Source organism: Octodon degus, unplaced genomic scaffold, assembly GCF_000260255.1.
Source record: "Octodon degus isolate 3935 unplaced genomic scaffold, OctDeg1.0 scaffold00296, whole genome shotgun sequence".
Lineage (NCBI taxonomy): Eukaryota > Metazoa > Chordata > Mammalia > Rodentia > Octodontidae > Octodon > Octodon degus.
The window spans coordinates 910,304-926,741 of NW_004524872.1; the positions used below are offsets into that span (position 1 = coordinate 910,304).

General features: G+C 47.5%; 2 protein-coding genes and 1 long non-coding RNA gene across 7 annotated transcripts in view; 1 reads left to right on the forward strand and 2 right to left on the reverse strand.

Annotated features, from left to right (window-relative positions):
• LOC111814348 overlaps positions 1-3,437 on the forward strand; it is an 8,172-nt gene extending 4,735 nt beyond the window's left edge. The window contains exons 2-3 of the long non-coding RNA XR_002819357.1: positions 2,650-2,779; positions 3,411-3,437. This is a non-coding gene — a long non-coding RNA (uncharacterized LOC111814348). The remainder of the gene's footprint in view (positions 1-2,649; positions 2,780-3,410) is intronic.
• The window catches only part of LOC101584539 (guanine nucleotide-binding protein G(s) subunit alpha), a 55,784-nt gene that overhangs the window by 26,635 nt on the left and 12,711 nt on the right, over positions 1-16,438 (reverse strand). The gene's annotated exons all lie outside the window — the stretch shown is intronic.
• LOC101585717 (neuroendocrine secretory protein 55-like) overlaps positions 1-16,438 on the reverse strand; it is a 58,512-nt gene that overhangs the window by 15,762 nt on the left and 26,312 nt on the right. The gene's annotated exons all lie outside the window — the stretch shown is intronic.

Sequence of the window (16,438 nt, forward strand, 5' to 3'; positions counted from 1 at the left end):
GCTGGACCTCACATCTTACTAAATGACAAAAGGAACACCAAGCCCCAACTGATGCAGCTGGAGATGAGATGCTGAAGCTCTAAAACCATTTTCTTAGCTAAAAGAACCTTTTAATTGCTCATCTTTCAAAGATTTTAGGGCTTTTTTTTAAGCATTATATTTAATTCTTTATACCTAGCCCTAAATTTAGAGTTAAAAAGGTAAGGACTTGAGGCAGCACATGTTGTAGCTAAGTGCTCCTTTGTAGATAAAGTAAAGAAAAAAATGATGCGTTCAGTTCCTACTTTCCAAGAGCTTCGCAGTCAGCAACCAGCCTCTCTTTGAGTCACCTGAGATGCTGACGGGGCATAGTGTTATTTGCCTTCTCTCCTGGCCGAAACTACCCCCACTAGGTCCACTGCATCTGCTGCTGGTAAAGCCGGTGAAGCAATTAATATGCCCGCGTTCACCGCGCGTTCCCTCCATCTGTGAGTGGAGGCACCTTTTACCACCTGGTCTCTGCGCACAAACACATTTAGGTTCCGATTGACGGGTGTGTGATCATAGTTGAGTGCCACCTATTTCCCCGAGTTCTCATCTGGAGGAGGGGTACATCCCTGGGCCACAAAGTGCATAGCTCTCAATGAGAAGGGCCTGCATCCCCTGCAGGTGGTCCCGTGCAAGCCCCAGCCTGCCTCTGCAGAAGTACTGGTCAGCTTCCACGTAGTCACCACCCGCTGTCTGCTGGGGAGCCCAGCACGCTGCCTTTCGTTTTCTCGCCCAGCAGTCTACTGAGGGCTCAGTGTGTGCACAGTGTTCTCACTGGTCCATGAGCAGCACCCTCCCCGGCAGCAGCACCCCAGTGGTCCTACGGCTTTCTGAGATCTCTGCCGACCTCTGGAAGTTACAAGGAGGAGAAAATTATGCAGCCAAAGCATCAAGCATTTGCAACCAGTCTGGGGATAGGATGAAAAGATGTTTTTATGAGTTGCAGACCTCAGTTCTACCCACAGCCACGTCCTGAGGTCTCTGCTCTCTGCCCAAGACTGGGAAAGCTGCCTCAGCCCGCTTTCTTGAACATTCCTGTCTCTCCCTTGCTTTAGTTTCTACTAACTTCTCAGATTACGGCTCCTTTTGTGCTAATTACACCAAAAAAATTGAAAGAATGTCGCTGACTTTACAAAGAACACAAAGCAGATTTGCTTTAAAAACTAAATATAGCCAGTTTCTTTCAGAAGGCAGGGGACTGTGTCTTCAAACAGTTTGTGTGATGAGGATTAATTGCAGATGGCCAGCTCCTTTCTCAGATCCAGGTGATGGAGGGCCCCAGCTATTGGGACAACCTACAAAAGATGTGTGTTGCTTTGGGAACCATTTATAGAAAGTGAGAAGTTCTGATTGGCAATGAGCTTTCTTGCTGCACTTAACTGTAAATGAAGACTTGCCAAGGATGATGGGCTAAGTTAAAATGCCACGGAAAGAGCAAAGACTTGGGAGCTGCCAACTGCAGAATGAAGTGCTTGGCCTGGCCAGACAGCTCAGCGGACTAAAGAGCCTGCTTGCCTGCTTAGGCAGAGCACAGGGACCAGGGTTTGATCCCCGGTACAGCTAGCCATGCCAGCCCTGCCCCCGGGATGCACTGAGCCAGTGACAGATTGGGTGTGGCAGTGCGCTCCTGTAATCCCAGACCTTGGGAGGCTGAAAACAGGAGGATCCCTCCGAGTCCCATCTGTGTAGTGAGAACCTGTAGATCCTGTACTAAATACATTTAAAAAAAAAGAAAGAAAGAAAGAAAGAAAGAAAGAAAGAAAGAAAGAAAGAAAGAAAGAAAAGAGAAGAGAAAGAAAGAAAGCAGTGCTTGTCTGGAGAAAGGGGAACTTGTACTAGGCAGGTGAAAATATAAATAAAAAGAAAATCTAACTGCTTATTTTGGAAGGTTGCAGCTGCAAGAGAGCAAGATGGTGTTTTTTGTAGCCCCTGCATGTAAGAAACTGCCTTTCAAAAGACAGAATTCAAAAGGGTGTATCATTCCCATGAGTCAAGCAAATTATGGATTCCCCTCTCCTCAAGAACCCCCCTAAGGGTTAATAGGTGAACAGCAGCAGCTTGGAATGATTTACTTTTTTCTAAGGAACATTAAATACGGAATTGCTCATGCTGAAATAATGCTACAGCTGTGATCCAGGGGGCCAGATTTTGGGCACTGGTGAAAGTGACAGGTGTACTCATCGTATGCCCAGCTTGGCTGAAATCATGATGCCCAACTCGAAATTTTTCCCCAATTAACTTGTGGTGACTCTGGAGTCAGTGAGGAAAGAGCCTTTGGCCCAGGCACAGAAGAGCATGTGTGCTCAACCTTCAACAAAAATGTCAGCCTTGGGGAAGAAGGGAACTGTGGCTCCCTGAGCAAAGAACAAGTAAATCAAGATGGGCCTGCAGCATTTAGGAAAGCAGGACAAAGAGAAGATCTAATCAGCAGCAAACCCTCCTAGGTTCTAAAGCGAACATGTCTGCTCCACTGTTCAGCTCTTAGAGGATTCCAGCAATCGGAGCAAGCCTAGGACTCTGGGAAGTGTGTCACCAAAATTGGTGTTGTTAAAAGAAGTTGCACAAAGATAGAAATGCGGAGTCTAATATGCAACATACTAATTATACCTATTTTTATCCCAGGGTTGCAGTGACCTAAAGCTAAGAAATAAAAGACTCTGGAAAACTAGCCCTTCACCTATAGAAGACATGACTGCCTTGTTGGAAAGGGAGTGCGGTAGTGCTTCCTCTGGCTCCTTTGGTCTAACCTGAGGTGAGAAATGAGATGTAGGAAGGTGGTGGATTTGCTGAGAACTTGACAACAGGAAAGACTGGCAGCTGGCTGTAGACTAAACTTTGGCAGTCCTGGTGTGATACCAGGATGCTGGTAAGAAGGCAACTCAGAAATGTCAAAGACCAGCCTGAGCAGACTGCCCTGGTTAGGAGAACGCAGCAAGAAGACCTCGCAAGGGTTGGCCAACTCAAGTGGGTCCTAGACAGAGCTCATTGGGCCCATTTCACTGACAGCAAAGGTCCTGGATCCTAATCTTCTTTCACTGTGGTGCCAGCTGGCTGAACCACACAAAGGAAGTTGACATAAAACTTAGCCAGGCCCAAGAGACCTCTACTTTTAATTAAATAGATACTTCATTGACTCACAATCATTGAAGGTATCCCAGAGTCTAGAAAGCTCCATGCCCCAAATTGATGGTATTTAACTGACACTACTGAAAAATGGCCAGAATTTAAGGTCATTCTCTTTTTTGGGTGTGTATTACTACTTCAAATCCACTATTTCAACGAGCTACCATGAGTTAGCTAAAAGAACATGAAAACCCAAATGTATAGGAGTATGCCTGCTCAAGAGACAGTATTTTAATTGTAAGTTTTTTTGTTTTTGGCAGAACCGGGGATTGAACTCAGGCACTTGCCAGGCAAGCACTTATTCTACTGAGCCATCTCCCTGGCCCCTTTAATTGTAAACTTAAAAGGCCTTTGTTGTTCATTTATTTTGCCCATCTTTAAATGTGTTAAATAAATTTGTTTTCTTCCAGTTGACAAAATTTCCTATCTACTAGATTTATTGGGGAGTAGAGAAGGTTTTAAGAAGGACACTTTCAAAAAAGAAAGGAAAGGGGAAAAAAAGGAATGGCTGAAGAATAGACCTCTATAACCACCATAGCTCATGGTAATTGAGTCCTTGCTAATACCTGATGACTGCACAGGAGTGGCCAGCTGTCGCTCTTTTCCCTTCAGAAACACGGCGTTTGTTTGTCTAGTAAAGGCTCACTGGGCTACTTTGGAGGGCTGCTCAATGGGGCTACCAATAAACCTAAGTCATCAATTCTTGACCTTCTTCCCCCCCCCCAAAAAAAAAAAAATTCTCAGTGGTAAAGGGATAAAAACACATTTTCAAGGTTCCGCCACTGGAACATAAAAATAAAAGATCAAAGCTGGGCTTCAGTGGTCCGATCACACCTGGGCTCCACTCTGCTCAGACCCCAAATGAAATAAGTGAGCCCGAGAACGGCATCTGGGGGAGATGCCCTGCTTTCCTTGGGGCTGAGCTATTGGCAGAAGAAGCACAAAGGGAGGTGTGCCAGGGAGCTGTCACCTCTGCCTCCCCTGGCCCCCTCCCTCCCGCCTGCTTGGCCTTTTACTGTATTGAGAGGTCAAGGGAAAAAAATGCCAGTGGGGGGTAAGTTGTGCAGATGTGAGGAGAGGATGAGACTAGATTATCTAGTTTCAGTCTCGGTGACTGCGATAAGGACAGGGCGGAGGTCAGCTTTTCCAAGAAACAAAATCATAGACATTTTTCTTTTTCTGTGAGAGCAACAGTTTTCTTTTCTCACTAGCTGGATTGAGCTGGCTGGGACCTAAGACAAGACGAGGGAGGGGGGCCTCAGCTTCCTCTCAATTCTAAGATGGCTGCAGGCACTGTGCAAACCTGGGCTCAGGTATGATGGTGCTGAGAGTTTAGCTCTCTCCCCGCCGCTCGCCTCTTCTGCCTGTCAGAGGGATCAGCCTGCTCCTTCTTCCCATCTGCAGCAACGGCCCTTGGGGGCCTGTGCCGGGGTGACATCAGGGCAGGGGCACGGAGGAGCCGATCTGCTCAGATATTTGGGCAAATTGGTTATCTGAAGACAAAATAGCCAGATGCTTTCTCCCAGTTGAACTTTCAACCAAACTGATGGGAGCTTTGCTGTCAAGGAGAGAGAATTCAATTGGAAAAAAGATGTGGACCATGAAAGGCCGCAGGACCAAGGAAGTGTTACATGTTTCTAGCAGTGAGAATCTGAGTTTGTAAGTTGAGCTAACCGCCTTAAAATTTATCAGAACCAAGCTACAAATGCAAGGATGGATCTTTTTAAAGATTTTATTGTCCCTATTTGTTTGGCTTTGCTGCTACCAGAAAGTGGCTGGGAACCCTTTCTTCAGGGCTCCATAAAATGTAAATTAAGAAACCATCTAATCTCAACCAATATTAATTCTGATATGAAAAATGAGACCGATTCTTCAGATATGATTATGCTCTGTACTGCCTAACAGTAACAGAATACCTAACTGCTTCACAAATACCTGAATACTTTCTTTTTCCAAAGCACCTATTTATTTTGAGGAGGGAGCAAATTCTAATACTTTACCTCTTCTGACAATACACAACCCCCTGCCTTGGGCTTCCTGTCCCTCAGGCTAGGTGCACCCTATATGATTTATCTGGCTGTGTTCCCCTCCAAACTACAAAATCATTGTAAAATAAAATCTCCTTGCTAAGGATCCTACCTTACTGTCCTAGAATCTGTCTCCTTTTAGACAGAAATACTGACTCCTAATACTGCTTTCTAAATAGGAAAGAAAAAGGAGGAAAAAAAGAAAACAAAAAAAAAATTCTAACATTTTTTTTAAGGGTCCATGAAAGAAGCCGGGCTCCTCCACTCTTGTGGTGGGCAGAATCACCCAGACAGGGGCCGAACAGGACCCTGCGTGGCCTGGCACACAGGGAGACCACACTGGCCCTGGGTAAGGAGCTGGCGCTGCATCTTGCCTCCCTATTTCGGATTCTGCAGATGTTTTACTCTGCGTGTTAATCTTCTTACTATGCGTAGAAAATAAAGTGCTTTCACTCCTAACTGTCCACAATTCACCTACCACAAAGCCCTAAGTCCCTGCGGTTTCATTATCAGTTGCCTGCTAATAATAATCAAAATTAGAAGCGTCTCCAGCAGGGTGACAATTGAGTGAGAGGAATAAGGCACCCGGGAAACCAGATCGTCCCGGGCAGTTGCTGCCCGGCGTGCCTGCTCGCGCGGGAGGGGCAAAGCTGCCAATCAGTTTAATTCAAGGCCAGGGGCTCCCCAGGCGGCCACCCCACTTGTAACATGGACCCTGAGCCCCAGCGTGGTTCTACAAAGGCGGCAAGAGCGGGCTCGAGCCATCGCTGCGGCTCGGCGGCGCGGGAGCCTCTCACCGCAGCCAGAGCCGCGCTTCTCGCAGCCTGTCAGGAAAAAGCCCCCGAGCTGGGGAGCGGGGAGGGGAGAGCGGGCCGAGGCGGCCTTTATCCCCCTAGGGTGCTTACAGCTAACCTGGATGTGCCTGGCTACTCTGTTGCTTAGATTCCCATTGCCAGAGGAGAAGGCTTTTTTCCAGCTCTTTGGAGAGTGGGTCTGGCATTTATTTCTTCACGGACACTGTCACCCTTTGAGGCTTGGTGGAGCCCACCATATGCTTACAGCTGAGATTTGGGCAGGGATGGGAACAGGAGCAGAGATGGGAGGCGGAGGGGACTTGCCTTCACTCTTGCTTGGGCCGAATGTGGCCTCTTAGCATCTGGTTCTACAGTTCTTTCCCCAGCCCTGAAACATGGCTTCTGCCTGCCGGAGCATTAGTCCCAGACCTCTGGCTCTGTCCCTATCTGCAGCCCCAATGCCCCACATGTCCATGAGTGCTCAACATCTGACCCAGCACCCGATGCTGAAGAAAAACCCCATCTTCCAACAACGGGATTGTGTGGCCCCTCAAAAGCTCTCCAGCTTGACCTCCCCACGGGATAAAATTGCATCTTGCCCCACAGAGGGAAAGAGAGAAGCCTGCATCTAGCAGGTTGTTCATCTTGACTCTGCAGGCTTTTGCTTTCACAGTTTTCCCTGGCTGAACACAGCAAGGTGGCCCTAGACCTCTCTGGCTGTGCACCCTGCAGAGGGGCTGGGCTCCCCCTCTAAGGGCATCCATCACTCCATAGTGACAGCAGCCCATGGCAGAGGTCCCCTCCCTTCCCCCTCTGCAAGCCTTCTCTGTAAAAAAAAAAAAAAAAAAATCTTGTTCTTTCATCATAATTAAAGAGCTGTCAGGGAAATGGCGCGGCTGATTTTTGCTGTGTTGAAATGACCCTCCCTCCATCTCTCTTTTCCTCTCATTTGCTAAAGTGGTCCTTTCTCTCCCTAAAATCTGGCTCTTTGGTGATGGAAATTTTAGCTAGAAACAGCTTTCAGAGTGAAATCCTAACCTTGGGAGGGTGGGGAGAGAAATCGATGCTTTGAGCCGGCCTGTCTGCAGCAAGGTCCTGGCAAGGCTGGTCTCATCGGCAGCGGGAACAGGGGCGGCAGCTGCCTCTGGGCTTTAGATCCTTGCAGGGTCTCCTAATTGCAAGTCCTCCTCAGGGCATACAATTTAGCAAAACTTAGAGACTGGTTCTCCCTGTTGACTTAGCTAAGGGGCAGGAGGAAGCTATTTAGAAGGAAGCAGAGTCTGATGGAGGAAGATAAAAATCCAAATGCCTTTCATGCTCCGAGGGAAAGCATGACTGCATGTTTAGTATCATCGCCAGCCTGCGTGCTTGTGTGTTTGAAATAAAGCTACAGGGCACACGTGGAGCTTAATCGCCCTTCTCCGGTGGACTGTTGTGGAGCCACACAAGTATTTTTTCATGCCCACGATGCTGCAGCATTCAGGGACCTTTCTGGAATCTCATCTCATCTGGTGACAGTGTTGTTCTCATCCTGTTAGCCATCCCAGAATTTTGGAAAGGCACAATTCAGGAGGGTGATAATCCAAAAACAAAACCAAACAGAAGAGAACCCACAACCTGAGCACTACCCAGCACCCACTGTAATCTACAGCATTTATTCAAATACGTATTATGGGGGATTCATGATATTGATCCTAGCCTTCAACTCCTTACATTTTAAAGAAACTAGAGTGTCAGGAGCTTTCAAAATTAGCTTAATTTCCTTTTCCGAAGGATTGTGCATCTAGAAAAGGCCCTCTTTAAGTCACACTGGGGAGCCTCACTGGCAGGCTTTGGGGCTTCTAGAAGGGAATGCTAATATCTGGCACAATGGCAGTCCAGGCCTCCCTTAACTGAATCGTTACTTGTTAATACACCTCTGAGTAACTCTAAGCTAAGGTGTGACATCAACCCAAGTGTCACTAGGCACCAGTTGTCTCTCCTCTGGCTGTAACCATAGGCCTCTGTGTGTGTGTGTGTACACGCACACGCACACACACACAGGGTGGGTGGGGGGTTATGTAACAGACAACCGGGTTGCTTCGCTGCTCCTCTGCTGGCCGCTCCCAAGCTTCCCGGTTTCTTTTCTCCATGCCCTCCACCCCACATTATTTCATTTTCAGAGGAAGCAAAGCAACTCCAGAGTTCGGAAAGTGCTCTGATTTTCTGGCTGGCCTATGTGGCATAGCTGTGGAAGGTAAAGCCACGTGGGGCCTGTCACTGTGGACCTGGGCTGAGTGAGGCAGTCACCCCAGTGGCCGTGCTCTGAACCTGGCTCTCGCCACTTGAGCAGGGCCTCCTGGCTGCCAGGTGCCTCACCACCAAGGCACCATGTCGCTTTGGAGAGCTGGGGTGCAGGGGCTAGAAGTCCTGGGATCCCGGGAAGGGAAGCTGTTCACCGCACTGGGGGCTACTAGGCAGTCAGAGACGGCGCGGTCAAGGAGAGTGGGAGTGTAAGATCCTGGCCAAATGACCCTCCCTCTCCTCCCCAAGGCTTCCGGTTAGAATTCTACTCCTAAGACCCTTACCATTAAAAATGTGACTCTCTGCTTTGGGGCCTCACAGAGTTCTTTATTAAAATGCAAATGTCCCTCAAGAGTAACCACATGAGCCTCTGCCAGCTAATGGGATTAACTGAACAGAACACAGCCACCTGCAGCAGAGCAGGGAGGCTTGGGGCCAATCCTCTACCTCTCTGGCTTGCCACAGGCTCATCCCTGGATGCCCAGCCACAAAATTCAGACATTCCTGCTTTAGTTCTCTCTGAGGGGTGGTCATTTTTAAGAAGAAGCCAAAATTTAATAATTCTATAAACTTGAATTTTACTTATTATGAAATAAAATTTAACCAGGGATCCCTTCAGTTCAGCAAAACAACTCTTTTCTTATTTCCAATATCTAAAAAAAAAAAAAAAATCTATCTGAATATGTACATCAACAGTATAAAGATATATTTCCTTAAAATATTATAAGATATATGCTTAGTGTTGCAAAGGTCTATAAGATGCATTATTCCAATGGTAATACATTTTTTTTTCAGAACTGTGGATTAAACTCAGGCCCTTGTGCTTGCCAGGCAAGTGCTTATTCTACTGAGCCATCTCCCCAGCCCCTCCAATGGTAATATATAGATAAGGTAAAAGTATTTGTGAAAGGAAAGTTGAAAATATAGCTGTGGATATTGAAAGTATATTAAAAGTATTTTTCTTCCTACAGATTAGGAATTAATAAACAGTATTTTAATATAAACTGCCTCTGCCTTAGGGAACATAAAAAAGAGAATCAAAGCCCAGGATCTAAGGGGGAGAACTAGAGCTAAGGTAGAAGTCAGATTCTACAATGAAGGGCTGGGCCTCAGCTAACAGAGGGCCAGAGATAGGATGGCAAGCAGAAAAAATAAATAAAAAAATAAAAAGGATGGGAAGCAGAACCAAGATCTAAGATGGAAGACTGGAGCTAAAATGGAGGACTGGAACGAAGGTGGAAGTCCAGTTTTAAGATAGAGGGGAGGCCCGGATCCCAGATGGAGGGTTGGGGCTGAAATGGAAGATTAAAGCTTAGATGCTGGGCTGGGGCCAAGGTAAAAACATGCTATAAGACCAACAGCTACGAAGTACAAACACTTTTCTCTCCTGTCAGCAGAGCCCTAAACTTGACACAGAAGATTCTAAGCTTAGGTGGGAAATGCGGACCCACTTCCTCAGAGAATGCCAGTTCTGGGTGGAAGGCACAGTATGGGTCCAGGCAAAGCACAAATGAAAGACAGGGGCTAGCTACAGGTAGGTCTTTATGCTACTAAGCAAGGGCTCTGGAGACCCTTCTAGAAGCAAGCCTGCCCACCTCAGCATGGCCAACGAAGCCCTGGGCTACACCTCCTGGAGAAAGGCTTTGTTCACTACCAGAACTGACAGACCACCAGCCCCACACTGCCCCGTGCTGAGAGAAGGTTTGATCACTGTTGTGTGTGTACAAACGTTGAGCGTCAGGCTGCCATGGAAATTGCAATGGTTGAGCCTACTGTGTGTCCTGACAGGGCTGCTGGTTTTGACCCTTTTCTGCAGTTTAATCATCACTCACAAGAATCTACATAAGCTCTGATTTAGTTTTCTCAACTGGATAGGAGAAATCTTGAGAGGATGCTCAACTCCGCCTGTGGAGCATCTCTCCATCTTAGTTGTGGTTGCTGGTCCCTTAGCTGGGACTGCTCATCACTGCTCCCTTTCTGGGTTTGTTTTGATGGTAAGACCACCGAGGGCAGCACTGTGTTAACCTCTGACTTCCAATTACATTAAGTGTGCATATTGAATGAATGAATGAACAAACAAATAAATATAAATGCCCAAATGAAGGCAAACTCACCGACCCGGCAAGGACTCGTCCTTCTGAGAGGCATGGCAGATGCATGGGCAGCTACTGCGTGCTGAGAGGCTACTAGAGAGGCAAAGAGGAAACAGGGCTGTTTTAATATCCATGAACCAAAAATCAGGACTCACTTTGCACTGAGCGACAACAGGCACGTGTGCGCCGTAGATGAAACAGCATTCTACGTTCTTTGCCAAGTTGACCATACCCTAGCTGGGAAGTAAGCCTCAGATCTGCCAGTGGTCAAGACTTTTCAGAATCAATCTGGGGTAACCATTTTTCATTTTGAAGCCATCAGTTTCCTGTATCAGGCATGCTATTTTAAGCTAAATTGCCAAGGAAAGTTTCCCAACCATCTTCCTTCTTCCTGAGGAACTGCCGTGACCCCTACACCCCAGGAATTCTAAGACACCACAGAAGGGTCACCGTCTAAGTCTACTTATGGTGAGTTCCTTCTCTTAGCTATTACTATTAGAACAGCAGTCATCCCCCCACTGGCTCCTACTCAGTCATCTTGCTAGGTCCCAAAGCAATACAAATTCTGCTCTAATCAATTAGCAACACATTTCTAACCCTTGGCATTTGGAGAACAGACTTCTGGGGGGGGGGCTAATCCTTGAGAACAGGCTAAGTAGGGGTAGCCTGGGAAACCCCTTGCTCCTCTGTGCCGTGCTTCAACCAATAAGCCCTAACTTGGGAGAATGGGAGAACCAATTAGGACAAGTTTCTGATTGCATTTTTCACTGGAGCTGATGAATGAAGCACAGGACACAGAGGAGCAGCTGGTGGAACGTTCTCCCCACTCAAGCCAGGAAGCTGATGGCTAGCTCTTGCCATTTGCATCTGGCTAGGAAGTTGCGCAGCCCCCACCCCCACACCACAACAGGGTGATCAATCTTGTCCCCAGTCTCCTGCTCAAGTCTCCCTTCCTCCCCCACCTCTTTTTTACTGAATAAAATTTCTTTCTTCTCTAATCAACATACCCCAGAAGAATAAAAGTTGTTTGGGGGGTGGAGGGTAAAAATGAAAGTAAGGGCAAGGAAAAGTGTCACTGAAAAAAAAAAAAAAAAAAGGAAAGGAAGGGAGGAAGGAAGGAAGAAAAAAAGAAAAGAAAGCAAGGCCTATGTGGGGGTCTAACTGGAGCCAAATTCTCCAGGGCATCAACCTATAAAATCTAAGCAGTGTTTGCTTTAACTTTAGGATTTGCTTTGCTTTGTTCTGAGTGATTGTTGAATCAAAGACTGAGTGAGATTAAATTTTTTTTTTTAATGGCCAAAAGGTCCACTGTGTGCCAAATTTCTTAAAACAAAACAAAACGAAACCCCTAAGTGGGCTGAGGCACGTGCAAACACTTGGGAAGCCAGGTTGTTTAATAAGGGACAGTATATCCCTAATCTCAAAAACCCAACCAAAGTTAGACAATCATTGCAGGTCAGCTGAAAAACACGGGGAAAACAAAATCGGACCACAGTGGATGACAGGACCCTGCCCAGAGCGCAGAGGCCAACAATGGCCACATCCCACTTCCTGAGGATGACCCCTGGCAGTGGCAGGGAGCCTTGCCAAGCAGTGGGGGGGGGGGTTGTTTCAGCATGGGGATCCCCTCTGAGGACGCCTTCCCCTTCCTCCCTGGAAGCCCAGTCTGCCCTGAGGATGCTGGTTACCCCCCCATCCCCACCCCTGCCCACTTGCAACTTGATCCCCTCATCAAGCATAGAAGCTTCTAGAAGGTAGAACTCCCCCATCTGGTGAGTGCCTAGAGCTAAACTCTGGCAAACATCCTTCCTTTAGCATTTTAAAAATTTAAATCTATACGTATTTGTTCCTTCCCTTCCTTTTTGTGCCCTCTTTTCTTTCTTTTTCCCTCTTTTTTCAACCATACCAAATTGGCTAAGGGAGATGGTTTTAACTTACGAGTTAAAGGCTCCTAAGGACCTCGGGGCTAGGAAACTCAGAGAAGGAAGGAAAAAGGGAAGAAAGACTCTTTCCTATGTCAGTGAAGAGACTCACAGTGACAACAGAGCACCTGAGAACCCTCCATGGGACTCAGGCCATAGCACGGGGCTGGGGAGTGGTGTGAAACACGAAGTTGTTTGTGCCATGGTTAATAAATATCTTTCCTGAAAACCCCACATCTGGGTACAGAACAGCAGGCAATAAGGAGGAAGAGAATCCTAGCAGGAGAAGGAGGGCATGCGGGTATCCTAAATCCAACTTTCAGAATAAAAAGGGCCAGGCCCCATGGGGGGTCAGGCACCTACAGGGAGAATTCTAAAACAGGTGTGGACCCCTAGAAGGGAAGAATGCACGTCTGGGGGAGAAGGCTGGCAGAGAAAGCCTCTGAGAAACAGATCAAAATCCTTAGCCTTGCCCAAAGTACAGAATAGCAAGAATGGTGTAAAGCTAGGCTCCTGGGACTCAAGACAGGATGAAAGCTCAACCAAAGACATCTCCAAATAACCTATCCCCCAAAAGTGGGTTCCTACGCTCACTCAAGAATTCTACATTATCCCACTTTTTGCCTGCAGATCCAGCCATTCAGAGCTCAATGCTGACCTCTGGTGGGAAAGATCTTTCCTAGCCCAAGGAAGGTGCTAGAAAGGGCTGCCCACCTGTATCTTGTCTACCTTAACATCTTCGGGAATGGTGCACATAGTTAGCAACCTGGTCACTTTCAGAATTCGTGGCAATAAGTTGGGGTCTCTGGGGGTGGGGGGGGGGAAGAACAAAGAAAGCTTTAAGAAATTGCCAGAAAAATAATGTGGGCACAAAAGAAAGGAAGGCTATGGTTGAATTGACCTACAGGAATAAATTTTAATAGTGGGGGGATGCAGGTAGTGTTGACTGAGTGGACATTTTCTATTTGGTTCCCTTGATGTTCCAATTTTAAAGAAGCAAAAGATGAGAATGTGTAAAAGTGTGAAGCTGAGGCTAAGTTTGATGGATGAGGATTGAGTTCTCAGGAGAGGGCTTGGCGAGCCCTTGGGGGAGCCGGGGAGGCCTTCTCCAACCGATGACCTCATGGTTTCCCAGCTGCTGCCGGAGGGTGGAGAAAGGGCTGGGTAGAAAGAAATGGCGTGGGTGTGCGATCTTAGGTCCAAAGGATTTGGCTCCTGACACCATGAGCTGTAGCTTCTTCTCAAAGGAAACAGGGCTACAGATGCCGCAAGTGACCCGCTGCAGTCCACGGTGGGCCTGAGACTGAGCGGGTCCCGTGTTTGCTCAGAGAAAACTGATCTCTGGCCAGAATGCCTTGGAGGGCTCTGTAGGAATGAAGCGCTGGGGTGGAAAGAGAGTCAACACGGCCCGCTCAGGGATGTGCTTGTCACTGAATTAAATAAAAAGGTAATCCTTGATTGGATGTAGGAAAGAATGTACCTTGGAATGCAGCTCCTGTGAAAAATCCCCCCAGTGACAGACACCCAGGAAGTTCAGTTGTAGTGACTCAGCAAAGCACAATGGAGGGGGACAGGCCTGGCCATCCTGTGTGCCCTGCCGCTTTGAATGGACTCCTAGGAGGGGCTGAGGGACTTCTACTTAAACTTTCCAGAAGAGACCTAAAAGACTTACAGAGTGAAAAGAAGTTCTCGCCTCATCCAGGTGTGCAAACTGGGGCCCCAGAAGGAAAGAGATCAGACCCCCAGGGGCAGGGCTGGCCCCCGGGACACAAGCACAGTGAATGCAGACACGGCCCCTAGTCGCTTTTCCTGTTCTTTAATGCCTGTCGTCTACAGAGACATAAAAAGTGACAGGATTGTCCTCAGGTATCAGCTGCTCACCTGAAAGCCTTTACAAAGTCTGTCTAGGCCTTGGAGTGGGGGCTGTGACCCAGAGGAGGAGGACTGGGGCAGGGGAGCTCCGGGTGCAGCCTTTGTCGAGGGCGCAGGCGTGAGTTTTGAAAAGCCAGGCTCTCAATAGTAAAAGCCGAGCGCCACCTGCCAGCCGATCCTGAGCAGCTTGCTCTATGTGATTGTTTCTGCGACCCAGCCCTTGAATAGGAGGGCTTCTCCTGTTTCCCCCTTAAAACAAGGTATTTCATGCCTAGAAAGTTCTCTAAAATAAGATCCCTAAGATAAGAATCTTTTTTTTTTTAACCTAAAAAGAAAAAGTAATGAAATGAAAAGGAAAGAGTAGGGAACTTCCCAGAAAACCAACGGCTGTCCCTCCACTTCTGAGCTGCGCAAACTTGTGAGGAAAATGGGGAGGGGCTTCTCCACCTCAGAGAGCCCTGACAGGCTTCCTGCAGATCTGGCCCCCACTTGATGCGGCATTAATACCTGAAGTCAGAGTCTGACTTTGGGGATCCAGGTGGGGGCAAGGGCGGGGCGAGGGAAGGAGGGAGAGAGAGAGGGCGGGAGGGAGAGAGGCCCTCACCTGTCAGGGTGAAACAGGCTGAGGTCCACCCTCGCTTATTGTGCTAGCAGAGCACCGGATTCCTCCTTGAGTACCCTTCCTGGAGGCCTTCCTGTCCTGCTCCTGCCTTGGGGGTCGCCACGCCCGGCCTCCCTCTGGGTACCTCAGTGGCCTAGGGCACTCTGGACCACGGCAGGACTCAGGGCCTACCGGGCAGGATCATCACCAAATGGAGCCTTGTCAATACCATAGTTTTAAGAATCAATCTTTTTCCTTTCTTTGATGTCACTTGGCAAAGGCATGGAACTGCTAGAATCATCCAAGGTCACGAGAATGAGACCCCCAACTCCTAACCTAAGCCAGTGCTCTCATACCACTATCCCAGGGCCCTCCCCCAAACCTGGGGCTCTTCCCCCCTACTATTCCCCACTGAGCCATGTGTCTCCCCCCTCCCATCCCTGAGGCAATATGGAAGTTATTGCTAATTAAAACAAGCTCAAAGTTCCAGCCCGCCCTTGTACCCATGATCTCCTAAAAATACTCTGGATCCTATGAGAACATTTCCACAGACCCCTGTGTGCAAAGGGGAGTCCTCCATGGGTATCCATCTTAAATCCTGCTCTCGTCTGTTTTGAAAAGCCAAATGCTCTACCAGGCTTCCCTTTTCACAGCTAAATAGGAATGAAATTACATCAATACTTAATTAAAAATAGCTAGAGGTTTTCTGGCAACCCAACTTTAGAAAATTTTCCCCTAACGTCTGACATTTGTTTTGGGTTCTGCCCTGAATCTTCTAAGCATTTCCTTGGAAAGTTGTTGTACTTGGTCCCAGGCAAAATATCAAAATCAACATTCCAAAAGCTCGCCTCGAGTAATTTCTAGGACTCTGCAGTAAGGCGGTGCTGCGGGAGGGGCATTTCCTTCAGCTCAACCTGGCATACATCAAGTTAGTCTGCAGACAAGTCTGAATTTCAAATGGAATTTTCATTTTGTGTGTCCAATATATAATTTGTCAAATTACCAATCCATGTCTCACCTCACCTAAAGTAATCCTAACAGTCAAAGCTAAAGTGTTTAAATATACATGCCTGTCTGAGGTGGACAGTGGTTATCGCCTCACTTGAGTTATTTATTTTTCTGGCTTTTGCAATAAACTACGAAGCACGAATTCCAAAACCCTTAAGGGAAAATCCCTAAAACAAGGAATCTTTAATTTAAAAAAACTTAAGGGCTGGGGTGTGGCTCAGGGGGAAAGTGTGCAGTTAGCACAAAATCTTGAGCACAACCCCCCGTGCCAACAAAAACAAATTAGATCCCTGCAGAATCTGTAACACTTGAAAACTCTATTGAAAAATTACTCCAAGGCAATTACGTAGCCTGGTGCCCAGAGCGGCACGGCACACTTGTTGCCCTAGCACTCAGGAGGCTGAGGCAGGAGGGCTGCTGCGAGTTTGAGGCTACCCTGGGCTACGTAGTGAGTTCAAGGCCAGTCTGTGCTACATAGCAAGACTACGTTTCAGAAAAAAACCAAAATAAGCAAAGTTTTAGCCTGAAAAGAAAAATAGGAACAATAAAATCCCCTCTCATAATAGGTACTTGGGAGAAAGTAAGTTGAAGTATAAGTTGTGGTGTCAGGCCACTGTTTCAAAATAAAAGCAAGGGGCCAGGAGATGGCTCAGTAGAATAAGCACTTCCCTGGCAAGCGCAAGGGCCT